The following is a 13,153-nucleotide window of genomic DNA, read 5'->3' on the forward strand; positions in this document are numbered from 1 at the left end:
TATAGGTCAAGCAACTTACTGTTACTTTTGTACTCTTATTTCTAAAATTCACTCCTTATATTTTATAAAAAATGGAATTCTGCCAATGTTTTTATGCTGGTTTTTACTTTAAATCGGTGTCAACTTTACACACATCATAACTAATTGTTAAAAACATCGGTACTGATTAATTAGTTTATGGAATATTTATACCTATCTACCAGTAGATCTATACTAGCATTAGAATACATATTTTTTAATTTATTACAACTTATTTCAATTTGACATTACTGTTTCATATTGGCAACATTGATTTTGGTACGTTACACCATATATTTAGTACCTGCATATAGGATCGTCCATCTGTCTTAACATTATTTCGGGTCCACATTTATAATTCTACAAAAAACAGCCCGGGATACAACATTGGGAATGGACTCTCTAAAAGTGTGTTATATTGTCTTATCTGAGTTAATAGCAACGGAAAGAAACATCTGTAAATTCCGTACCAACTCAATTCATCTATGATAATTAAATTTTAATGTTTTTTTTAAGAAATAGCTTTCATTCCACTTTTATTTACCTATACTAACTGCAAATAAATCATAAATTGTTTACATCGATGTTTTATTACTTTTCCTATAGAGTTATTGTTACAGTAGCACCGTCTTAATCATGTAACTATAAATTTGTTTCTTTCTTTTTGTTTGAGGGTTATATATACAAGTAGATAGGTTTTTTGATGATAATGGAATGGCGCACCCGCCTGCGCTAACGGTTTATGCTGTCTGAGGCGACAGTAGAGGATTATAGAGCATGAGGTCAGGCCTGGAATTTATAATTATTGTTTTTAGGGGTAACGGACAGTATGTTGTTAACAATGGGTTCACAAATAGATAGTTAATATTTGACAGTTTCATATAAGCTTCTGCAAATCGAAAGCATATGTATAAGTGTACTTATATTCCAAGAGCCCTTATGCCAGACATACGTCATTTTAGTAAACGTGAAAGTTCTTGCATGTGTGTCCCCAACACAGGTAAGAATTATGAAACGTATATTAAAAAATTTCATATCAAAATTTTAAGAAACTCCATATTTTCATATTAGCATTATTATTAGTTGGTCAGCACACAATTCATTTTAATAAACTGAAATTTATATATATTATTGAAAAACTGAGTTTCCTAAATTACCAGACATTTGTATATATAACAATGGTGTATACAATTTTTATATATTTATTTGTATACTATTATACGTATATTAGAATAAATTTATTATTATTGGTCAGCACACAATTCAAACTGAGAAAAAGAGTACATTTGTATAATCATGTGAAACAGGTATGATCAAACGTGTAAAATAATAAATAATAATAATAACCCTGGACAATTTACATAGTGGCATCAAGTCTCAAGACAAGTAGAGCTTGTGTCATGGGTATTAAATATATTTTGTTTTGTAAATACATATAAGTTGATCTGGGAGTATAATGTTTGCATCGTGCTGGAAATCGACTCAGCGGCCGTTTTAAATAATGCAGTGTGCTAAACCTCTAGACTATAAGGCCGTCGTGAAATGAATACAAAATAGGTCATACCTCAGGTCAAAGGGTCATTCATAAATTACGCCACAAGTTAAGAGGAGAGGGGGGGGGGATCGATGACGTGTTGTTGCAGTCACAAAATTCATGTAAAAACTATGAAATCTAGGCCACCTAAGTCCATTTCAACTGTAATAGCGAAGCTAGATGCCTCACTAGTGATACCCAACTAGGAAAATAATTATAGGAAATTCGACCATTATTAAAAGTACAAAAGATCTTTGAACGAATAATAACAAATAATCAGAAAAATATGTATATACGCATACACACATACAGACATGTGTGTGTCAAATAAATGGTATTGTGTGCAATATTTTTTTTTTATTAATTTAATGTATTTTTTATGAAAATATTAGCATTATGTACTCCTTCTCAGTATAGTCTCTAAGTAAGGGTTCGTGCAAAGTTTTTACTTCACGTATAATAATAATGATTATACGACCTGTACCTATATATTTGTTAGTCCACATTGTTTTTGTTATTGCTTGTTGGTAACAAATTAAAAGAGTAAGGTTCACAAAGTCCTTGACCTTGTCTCGGAGACCGCGAGTCTGCGTGAGTGGGGCGCCGCGGCGCGGTGACCTCGAGCGCCTAACCCGACTTTCTTTTGGATAAAAGAGTTATGAGTTTAATATTGCATACTTTCCTATTTTATAGAATTGTAATGGAAATCATACTGACTACCTAGCTGTTTGTGAACGATAACCGTCAACTATAAATATATACCTACATACATGAACTATGTACATCAGGTTATCAATTGACACCCGTGATGAGTGGTATCATCCGTTGCATTCCTGTGAACTATATAATCATGCGTCTTAACTTGTAATTTTACAGCCTAATTATGTATACTATTGATACACAGCTTACAAACAAAGCCGCTTGGCAACTGATATAGGCAAGATTGAGGTATCAATGCAGACTTTACAGTCTGCCTCTGATGACCCTACTTCCTTAAAACTGTCTAATTAAGATAAGCGACTTCCTCCTAGATGACACATGGCTGTTAATTCAGGTACTCTTACTTACGTAACTAAAATCAATTATCAAAAGAATAGGAGAATTCGTAAAGTAACTCTTTGCCAAACAGAAGAGAAAACGTCACTTCACATCCTATGTAGTTGTAGCCCACTCATGCATAAACGAAATAACTCCTTTGGAAAGTATAAACTATATCCTGAGGAGATAACAACCATCGCCCCTAAGAAAATCTTTGTTTTTGTCTCTGGCGGGTCTAGGTAGCGAACTTAACGTGAACACAATAAATTTATGCAGGTTGTAATGTTATAGGTCTTAACACCTAACAATAACCCTAAAACATCAATAATAAAAGATAAAATTTTTGTTAAAAATTGTTAATCATTTACAGAACTGACACATTAAACGTTCAGTTATTTAGTTTCTTGCATGGGTTCAATGATAATGACGTTAAATAAAGATTTGGTATGATTTTTCTAGTTATTACCTAGTTCACTACACCCGTGTTCAATTTGGACAGGCGCAGGCGGGAGTTTAAAATATTTTTTTAAAAATCGTTTTACCTTTCTAACCTTTCAGATTTCATAACAGCTTAGCGAAGCGAAACTTACTGATTATGACTATCGCGATGAATTTACCAATTCATAAGGGGGACCGCGTGCAGGTCGACCTAATACGGTACATTGCTAGTATTTTCTAATACTAAAACTATTCCTCCGTACACCAAGACAATGTTTGACATACATTTTCGGTGGATACGAAGTTATCAGGACATTTTATTTATAAAATAACATTTCTTACTGTTCAAGCAGTAAACATATGTTTTATCTATGTATGGTGTTTATTTTTTTATTTGACAGATCGCCTCGCCCATTGGATTTCGATGAACAGATAAGATATCACCGATTTACAGATCGGAAGATGTCATTGATAGTTTATAGTTCGTGGTACGACTGATAACTGAGACATATATGGGTACAATTTTTTGAAATATTAATCGATTCTTTATCGAGTGACGTACTATACTACACCCCGATTTCGTCTGTATTAAATCATATCATATTGAAATAGGGATAATGGTTTCGGAGATTTCAATGCTCTTTATTACACAATTTTTTATACTCTCTTTATAACATAGAGAATTGAGTTATATACATAAACTTATGTATTATGTTCAATTTAAAGAATTTAAAAAGTTAACTAAATGTATACAGATGGGTAAAGAGCGTCGTGGACTAGTGGTTTATACTTTGACCTAGATCGCAAAAATTATAGTTCGAGTCTGACCGACACCAAAACCCAACAATCTGACATTTGGCATAACAGTCGTGAAGGCACATGTAGATAAAGTCTGTAGATAAAAAAAAATGTAGAGAAAAATTAAAACAGTAAAATTAAGGACCTCCTTCTTTGTATGAAGTCTGTGAAAATTAAATTAGTTTTAGTTTAGAGTGGTTGGTGAAAGTAATATTTTATCCGGTATTTCCTTATTTCTGTTTGGTAACCCAGCCTGTAGAAATCACAAGCGGTTCGTTGAATGGCCCCCGTCCGCTAGTGCTACCAAACCGGTTCCCAACGCTTTTTTTGCGATTCCAACACGACAATATTAATGGTTCATACCACACGCAACATGGACAGGTATCAGGTAATATTAACAAATTAAGATATTAGAGACGAAGTATCCTAACTCTGTGCTGTGGCGAAGGTCAAAGTGCTGATTGAGAATCTCTGTCTCGGTGGTAGTGTCAGATATGGCAGTGCAATGGAGAAGTACTTCCCTCTCTTCTCTTTCTCACCTCGCTTTCTTTGTAAACTATGTCACATCTATTGGTTGGGATTAGTTTATTATAGATAATTAGTAGGTACGTACAAAAACTAAATAATAAAACCATATAATGTACCATAAATGGGTATAACCATTATTGTTTAAATAAATGCAAATGCAATAATTAGATGATATATCTAAAAGCCTTTTTCATGACAAAATACGTTTATAATATGCCAATAGAAACTTATATATAGATATAGGAGTATATACGATATATACTCCTAGATTATATGTATTTGTTCTGTAGGTGTAACTGACTTATAACAATTGAGAATATAAATTAACCGTTAGATACCCATATAGACCTATTCTTCGCTTGTCAATGTCTAAGTAAGAGTTAATAAGTAGATACTAATTAACATATCATATTATTATTATTAATATTACAAACGCGAAAGTTTGTGACTATGGATGGATGTTTGTTACCCTTTCACACAAAAACTACTGAACGGATTTTGATGAAACTTTACAGTAATGTAGCTTATACATTACAATAACATATATGCTAGAAATTTAATGCAGATGAAACCGAGGGCACAGCTAGTATTATATAAATGTGCTAGCTATTTTTACCATAATGTAAGTCATGTGTCGAAATTACTTCAGACAAAATCAATAAAGCGACTTGTCGCCGTACACGTTACACGAGTACGTATAGGTCAAGTCATAAGGGTAGGACAGTCTGTAGCTACTTTTTCCATCAATCAAAATCCATTAGATCATTATCATCCATCTACCATGAATAGCTGGGAACACAAAAAACAACCGAATCGAGTAATTTTATCTATATTTTGGGTATTTGGTGAACCTAAACCGTTTTTTTTATTAGAAACGATCAAACTAATTACGAGATACAACAGCTTATTTCATTGATACATAGTACGAAATCATATCGAATCTAAAGGTACACAAAGCATATTTCTCTGAAGCATAAAATTAGGCCCTGAGATCTTAAATTGACTCGTAAACTTAGCTTATCTAGTCTTTAATTAAGGAGTAGATAAGATTTTCCCGATAATCCCACTCATATATAGTACACAACCCCAAATCAATACAAAAAATCATAACAAGCACCCGAAAAGAGTTTATTTTAGTACATACTCTTACAGTCTCATCAGTAATACGTATCATCCTTTATTGTACAGTCAGATAAATAATTTGTTGCTATACGATTATGTGTATAATCCAGTCATCTCAAATTTTTCGCATTCCATCTTAATTGAGTTAACGTTTCGTAACATTTTTCGTAATTAATCTGAGATAGAGCCGGTCAGGTACAGTAACAGTTTCTCTGACCAACTTTCACTAGGTGGCAACGACGCGCTATTTCTCATGTATCCGTTATCTTTACCGAGATATACTTTGTATAAAGTCGTTTCCGTAGACACGTCTGTCTCACTTATATCAGTTGCCAAGCAGCTTGGTTTATAAGCTGTATGATGTAGTAGTGTAATACCCTGGTACGAGGGGAAGGGGGTGGTTAATAATGTTGATTGCTGACTCCATAACTAGTTATGTACCAAGTTAGGTCGACCTTCAAGCGTTTCCACTTGGAAACCATCATGATAGATTCCTAGTGATTTTGTCACTATGGATTAAGTGACCTGACCTCATGCTTCTGACTGACCTGACTGCTTAAAATAATATGGAGGGGCCTCCCCCCCCTCCATATAATTTTCATTAGTAGTAAAAGTACGTTTATGTCTAATAACAACAATTGAAATTTTCTATCAGATGGGATCTTTTTTACCCACTTCTAACAAGAGGTTTTCATATTCATAATTAAGCTCTCTAAAAATATTCGCAGACTCACTTAGTAGAATACTTGTTTTTATAACACTTATAAATATTGTTACAATATCATAAGCAACCAAGTCTATGTAGTGAAAGCAAAAGATATTATACAATTATCGCAATCTGTTATTTGTATATATATTATGTTAGTCTGCTGTCCGTCTGCCCGGTTATATAATTCAGAAGGTATACTGATTTAAGGCGAAGATAGATCGATTCCTCTTGACCCAATTTCGAACAGGTCAAAGCCGTGTCGCGCCTAGCGGGCTAGAATAACAATTTCGATCTCCAGATAGCTGTTTTTCCAATACGTGGTTTATGTAACCATTGTTGACACATTCGAGTATTCTCCAATGTATTCTAACCACGTTTCGAGTTTCTGAACACAGTCAATTACTTAGTGTTTTGTAAATATGGTAAACAGAAACCGTAAATAAATTAGAAAATTATTACAATAGCAATAAGGAATGTATTTAATACCTAATTGAATATATTCAATTTATAGATAATTACACTGGGTTAATAGTACGTTATAATATCAAGCCGATAGACGATGATAACAGGTATTCATGAAACTGAACAAATTTCTTTAAAAAGTAATTTTTAAAATAATCAAATAATCAAATCGGATGCGGGACATGTGATCTATTTAAGGTAAAAAGTTCTTTATTTACATATATCTATACTTTGTTTAGTGAAAGCTTAAGTTTCACGAGTATTTCACATGGTTTTCGATTTACATCTTACATCGAATTACATCCGTATAACCCTATAGTAAATAGTTTAATTATTTTACTACATAAAAAATTAAAACATGCCGTCATGTCTATGAATGAATTGAGCTATAGATGCCTTCCATTCTAATATGTTACCAATAATAAAAAGTGTCATCTCATGGACTTATCTCTCGAGAGTGGCCGCGCAATGCTATGCTAACCCAATTCCAGCAGTATCAGCTTTCACAACGCATTGCAACACAGCAACGCACGCAGCCGCCGCTCGTTCTTCAATCATTGCCGATACTCGGTACAGCGGTGGTAATATTTAATCCATTCCCCATTGCAGTCCACTCTCTTGTCCTTTGTGCTCATCATCCTGCACAAAGTAGAACCTAAAAAATACGACCGAATGCGCTAAAGTCGCAACGTTCTGGGATCTATACATTTAGATGTCAGGTTGACCTCCACGCGATACAACCTGGAAACTATCGTGATAAATTCCTAGTGAATTTGTCACGATGGGCCAACTGACCTGACCTTATGCTCATATGATCATCATTCAATAATCAACCAAAAAAAACATTTAGGTATCACTGAACAAAAGATGTGATAGGAGACAGTAGTGTCTCTGCCAGATATTTCAGATTATATGTATGTATATAATAATATATGTGGCATATATTTAATAAAATTTATTATTATGCATATTACTATATGTATAATAATAAATTTCTTCCATGAACTATCTGATTTCCGACGAGCCGAGTCGAGGGCGTAAAACTGTAACACAGGTTTTCGTAGTACATGTTCCGCTCCGTTCTCTTATATTACTATACTTACTAGATGTTTAATGTTTAAATACTTCTGTAAGTCTTAATAGAAAGGAATAATAATATACATTAATAGTGCTGCAGGTGTTTTGTTACTGACTGTGCAGAGAGTAATATGCAAACCTAAGAATAATATTAGAATTTTAGTACTCCAAGATTTATTATTTGTTTCCACTCCATACTTGTATTATGACGATATTTCTATTATTATATTACTAGGTATAGGCTTTTAAGAAGTGTAGACACCTTTCCAGAAAAAAATAAAATATAAAGAGGTCTACTTTCTATTATGTATACCTACGTGCAACATTGACATGGTAGTAATAAAAACAGATTCCCACGTAACGACTTGAATAACAATAACACCGATGTCTAAGTTTGATACTCGATTTACTAAAGAAACGGTAGATAAATTCATAACACATCCCGTTTAATATTCTTCGTGTCTCCTTGTGGTGATACACAGGGCCAACATAATTATCAGAAGGAAGCGCATTTCTTATAATGTGGACTGAAAACCATCGTGATAATATTTCCGGTGAATTTGTCACAATGGACTGCTGGATGCTCCACTGGTGCCCCGCTAGCGTAAACCGTAAGTACAGGCGGGTGAACCATTCCATTATCATCCACTAAAAACACTATAATCGTATTATTAAGGATAACTTAAGAACAGGCCAGATATTGATTTATAAGGGACATTACATTACATGGGACAAGGAATCATCGTCTTTCCTAAAAAAAAAAATGAAATTAAGAACATGCCTTTCTTTTAAATCGGTTAAAAATAAAACCACACTATAGATAAAACCATAATAATTAAGTTATTATACGTTTAAATATTTCACCTTGACATCGAAACTAAACATAATGTTATATCATATTAGGTAAACCTATACGTATATGAATTTGATTATTAAAATTAATAGAGACTGTTTGACAATTTTCATTATGTTTGCTTTTAAGGATTCCGTAGTAATTAGATAATAAAAATATATCATACTTTGTTAGTAAATTAAAAAAAATAGTTCTGCGTACTATGCATATTTGAATTTAGGTTATTCTAGTAAAACTATTTAAATGGTCTCAAAATAATAAAGAAAGTACTATATAATAAGTTCGGTATGTCGTTAAGTGTTCAATTTTGTGTAAAAATATTTATTATCACTTTTATTTAAAAAAAAGTCTTTACATTAAATATGTGTGTATAATAATGTCTACACAAGGTTACTTAATACAAATACAAATGTCAGCATTCCTCGCAATTTTAATGACATTGATATCATTCGATAATAACCACTGCAATAATCTGCATACATATTACACGAGTTATTATTACATTAATCAGCCAGATTCATAAGTATTTACTAAACTGTGTAAAGAAAATCCGGAAACAAAAACAACCTGTTCTCAGGTGAGTGAGGAACAATAAGCCTCGGAAAGTTGTGCGAACCCGGTGAGACAGCGAAGAAAGTCGAAAGAATCTTTGAACTGCAGCGATTTAGTTGCTTAACAAAGAATGAGGCAACAATATACAACGGACTCTATCTCACTAAGGGAAAATTATGGTAAGCAAGTAAGGTTAATATCCCTATGCGGAACGCGAATCAAGCGTGAACCACGCAAAAAGTGGACGTAGAGAAACTTTGCTATTTTTTGTTGCATGCGATTCTCATCATAACGGTGGAATTTATAATGTGAATACTAATTGTTTTAGGCGAATAATGAATTATTATTATGAAACCTATATACCTAAACTTTATTTGGTTTACAATAGTAAATAAGTACTTATTTAGAATATTAAATAAGTACTTATAATAATGTAAACTAAATCCTCTTAAACACTCTATTGTTTAAGAGGATTTAGTTTACATTCGATTTTTTACGACAATCAAAATGGTAACAAAAGTAGTTACTATGGCTATTACATAATTATGTGATTTAAAGCAATTTAAGTTAACAATTCTATACGATGTCCTCAGTGTTGAAAATCTAATGCACATTACTTGATGGACACTGCACATATTGTTTCTTTACAATCTGTTACAACTAAATACTCTGAGGATGGGTGGCAAGTGCAGTGCACGACCACGTGCGCCACGGTGTACCCCCTCCTATATCCCATGATACCGTAGCGGGATTAGCGGATCTTCCTCGGTCGATTTCGGAGTTCATCGGCCATCTTCGCGTCCCCTACTCGATAGCAATTGCGAGAGGCATGCGAGAGAGAACAGAACCTCACTCCCCCTCAACCCGCCCGGGGCCAGTACGTACGTGTACGTACTTAGTCAGTTCACCTCGAGCTGTCGTCGTGAGTGCTTGTTTTTTCAATGTTATCGTGGTTTTATCCGTCTCTTAATTCGTGTGTTCTCTAGAATAAACTTATCAACTGTAGAAAATATTTTTATAAACTGCTAAAACGCTTTAATCCGGAGTCACATGCGTGGCCACAAATGGTGTAGTGCTGTATCTTAATAGTGTAGTGTGGCTGGTCGCGCTACGTCGTGCCTGAGTTGGCGTCGTCCCTCCGATTCTCGTGAGGTAAATGTCGAGACTCCTACAATGAGAGCGATCGCATACGTGGACAAAAACCGGATTGCGGTGTTGTGATTATGATGAAACCATTTTCTCGTATATAAGTGCCATTATTATAATTCATGAGGTTTAATCGACTCAAGTGCCAGTAAACCAAACGGTGCCCGAAAGAATCATATCTACCTCGATACCGTTAGCTGACGTCGCGCTCGCCGCTTGTTCACAGACTTAGTTTAATTTATTTTAATGCGATTTAAGCCGAAATAGCGGTGTCCAAACCTTAGAATACTGCGCCTATTGACAATTGTTCAAAACTAAGGAAATCTTAGCGGTTAACGTATTTCAATGTCACACGATCTTGATAAAAGCGGCTACGTACGCGGAAGCACCGATACGCAACTTTATTACACCTCAGTCATCAAATGTTGAACATCTGGCCTTTGTTTATTATTATATATGAAAATATTTAAACCTACGATGCTGTAGTCTCTCGGTCTGTCTAGGGCAATCTGTAATTTGTATATTCTGCATGTTACGACTTTGTTAAGTAATTATTTTTTACTTAGGAAGTGTTTATGGACTGTGATAGTGATATAATGCGCTCCAGCAAGTCTACATGGGCGTGGCAAGTAGCCAAGTGCTTCAAGGCCTACGAGGACTGGTTTTTAATGAATGTGGCCACTTGAAAAATTTCGACATCTGTAGACGAGCGTTGGGTCACCGGCAGCCGGCAGATCTCACGATTTTATGCAGTTGTTTTTACTATTTATACAATGTAAAGACGAGAGAATTCTAATATGATCGAAAACTTAAGGTATAGCGTAATCATCAGCAATAAATTTCTGAATGAACTCTGTATGACAGGTACGAACAGTTTGTATGCAAATAAAATTGTTGTTTTTACTATTTTACATAAAAAAAAATTCATATTTTATCACCATTTAAACCTTCCCTGGGCTTCGCGGAAATTTTAAGACTAAAATTAGCCAAATCGGTTCAGCCGTTCTAGAGTTTTAGCGAGACTTACACAATTCAACTATTTCAGAACAGCAATTCAGTTTTATGTAGGTATATATAGATGAGTAAAAATATGATATGGCCTAAGAATTGAACATACAGTACCAGTTTAAAAAATAGAAAGGCGATCTCTAGAGAACCTAAAATAATAGTTTGTTTCGTAACATGTCGGTTTGTAAACTTGGCAATGCTTAAAACTATCCATTGGTTTTAGATGCTTTTCATATCAGTTTTTTGAACCACTGATTCAGTCATGAGATAATACATGCCCAATATTCAATTTCTCGGTTAAGACAAGCAGACTGTCACAGAGTGGTGCTTTCTCAACATTGGTGCTATTTTTAGCAATCGTGATGCCATGCGACGCGCGGAGGCGATGGAGCTGCCAACTAAGTAGGTCGCGATATTTGCGCGCTCTACCTGACTGCATACACAACAAACAACTATCTTCATTATCAACACGCTTATTTTTTAAATACCTATTATCTTCAATAAGTACAACAGTCATATTTTATTTACAAAACGAAAGCGAAAACAGTCTTGTACCTAATCGATAAAATTTAAATGCAATTGTTATTGACACCATTAAAAATTGAATAATATGTAAGAATAAAATGGAGTATGGTACATCAGCGGTGAATGAAAGCGAGCGAGCAATTGGGGGAATATATTATAAACGAGGAAATTTTATAAAGCAGATAATTAGGTACACCAATACTTTCGTATTTAAAAATGTCGAATGCAGAACGAGAAATGCAGTAAAAAATCTTTAAAATATTTTGTAACAAACGTTTTATAAATGTGATAGAAATATAACAAAATTAAGATGTTAAACATATTAGGTTAAATTATTATCGAGTTAATTTGCATAATATAAAATTCCAAATTATGAAGCTTGGACATACCGCAAGCGCCTAATGAAGGAGAAAATGGTTATTGCTTCAGAGTTTTATTATATTTTCATTTGGACATCTCTAATCTATAAATCTTTGGCGAAATTAATTGATAGAGCTCTACTATTTATGTAATACTAGAAGTTCCCGCGGTTTCACTCGCATTAAATTTATAGCCTATATGTTATTCTGATGTATAAGCTATATTACTATAAAGTTTCATATAAATCCGTTCAGTAAGTTTTACCTGAAAGACTAACAAACATCCATCCATACACACAAATTTTCGCATTTATAATATTAGTAAGTTTACAAATATAAATAAATAATGTAATCTATATCTAATACCTACGTTTCCTAAGCTAAATGCCAACTTACTGTGAAACGGTTTGATCAAATAGCAAAATAATTTATAGAAAGGGTAAAACTAGGTAATTGAGGTATTATCGGAAATCCATAACACAAGAATAGACATTCAGAACTAGTTGCATACAATATGAACGACTACCTACCTAGTCCACCATTATGAGTACCTATATATATAACAGTATATATATACATAATAATAGTTACAAAGACTATTAATAAATAAGCATAGAAATGTATGCTGACAATAAGAAAAAAACAACATGCCAAGACAAAAAAATTAAATATTTAAAGACATATTTATAAAACTATTATATTTAATAGCAGGTCATGTATACTTTGAAAGGCTGTCTAAATGAATTATCAAATCACTTAGAGAACTTTAAAAAAAATGTTGGTTGGAAGTAGCTATTTCTAAGTATATCACCGTAATTAACATGACAGATTAGTTTTATCTACTGTCTTATCCTTGAAATAGAAGTTAAACACTTGAAGCGTTTTTGATTAATGACTCATTAGTACAAATAGTTTTTTTTATTAGGGGTTTTGGGCTATTGTCAGGTGCTAAGACCTGTAACCCTGTGACCTGCATAGATCTATTG

General features: G+C 33.5%; 1 protein-coding gene across 1 annotated transcript in view; it reads left to right on the forward strand.

Moving 5' to 3' along the window:
• Positions 1-10,045: 10,045 nt before the first annotated feature.
• LOC131850454 (uncharacterized) overlaps positions 10,046-13,153 on the forward strand; it is a 71,396-nt gene continuing 68,288 nt past the window's right edge. The window contains exon 1 of the mRNA XM_059200674.1: positions 10,046-10,281. The gene's annotated coding sequence lies outside the window, so the exon portion shown is untranslated. The remainder of the gene's footprint in view (positions 10,282-13,153) is intronic.

This window comes from Achroia grisella, unplaced genomic scaffold (assembly GCF_030625045.1).
Source record: "Achroia grisella isolate CSIRO2021 unplaced genomic scaffold, CSIRO_AGI_Agris_v1 utg770, whole genome shotgun sequence".
Taxonomy (NCBI): domain Eukaryota; kingdom Metazoa; phylum Arthropoda; class Insecta; order Lepidoptera; family Pyralidae; genus Achroia; species Achroia grisella.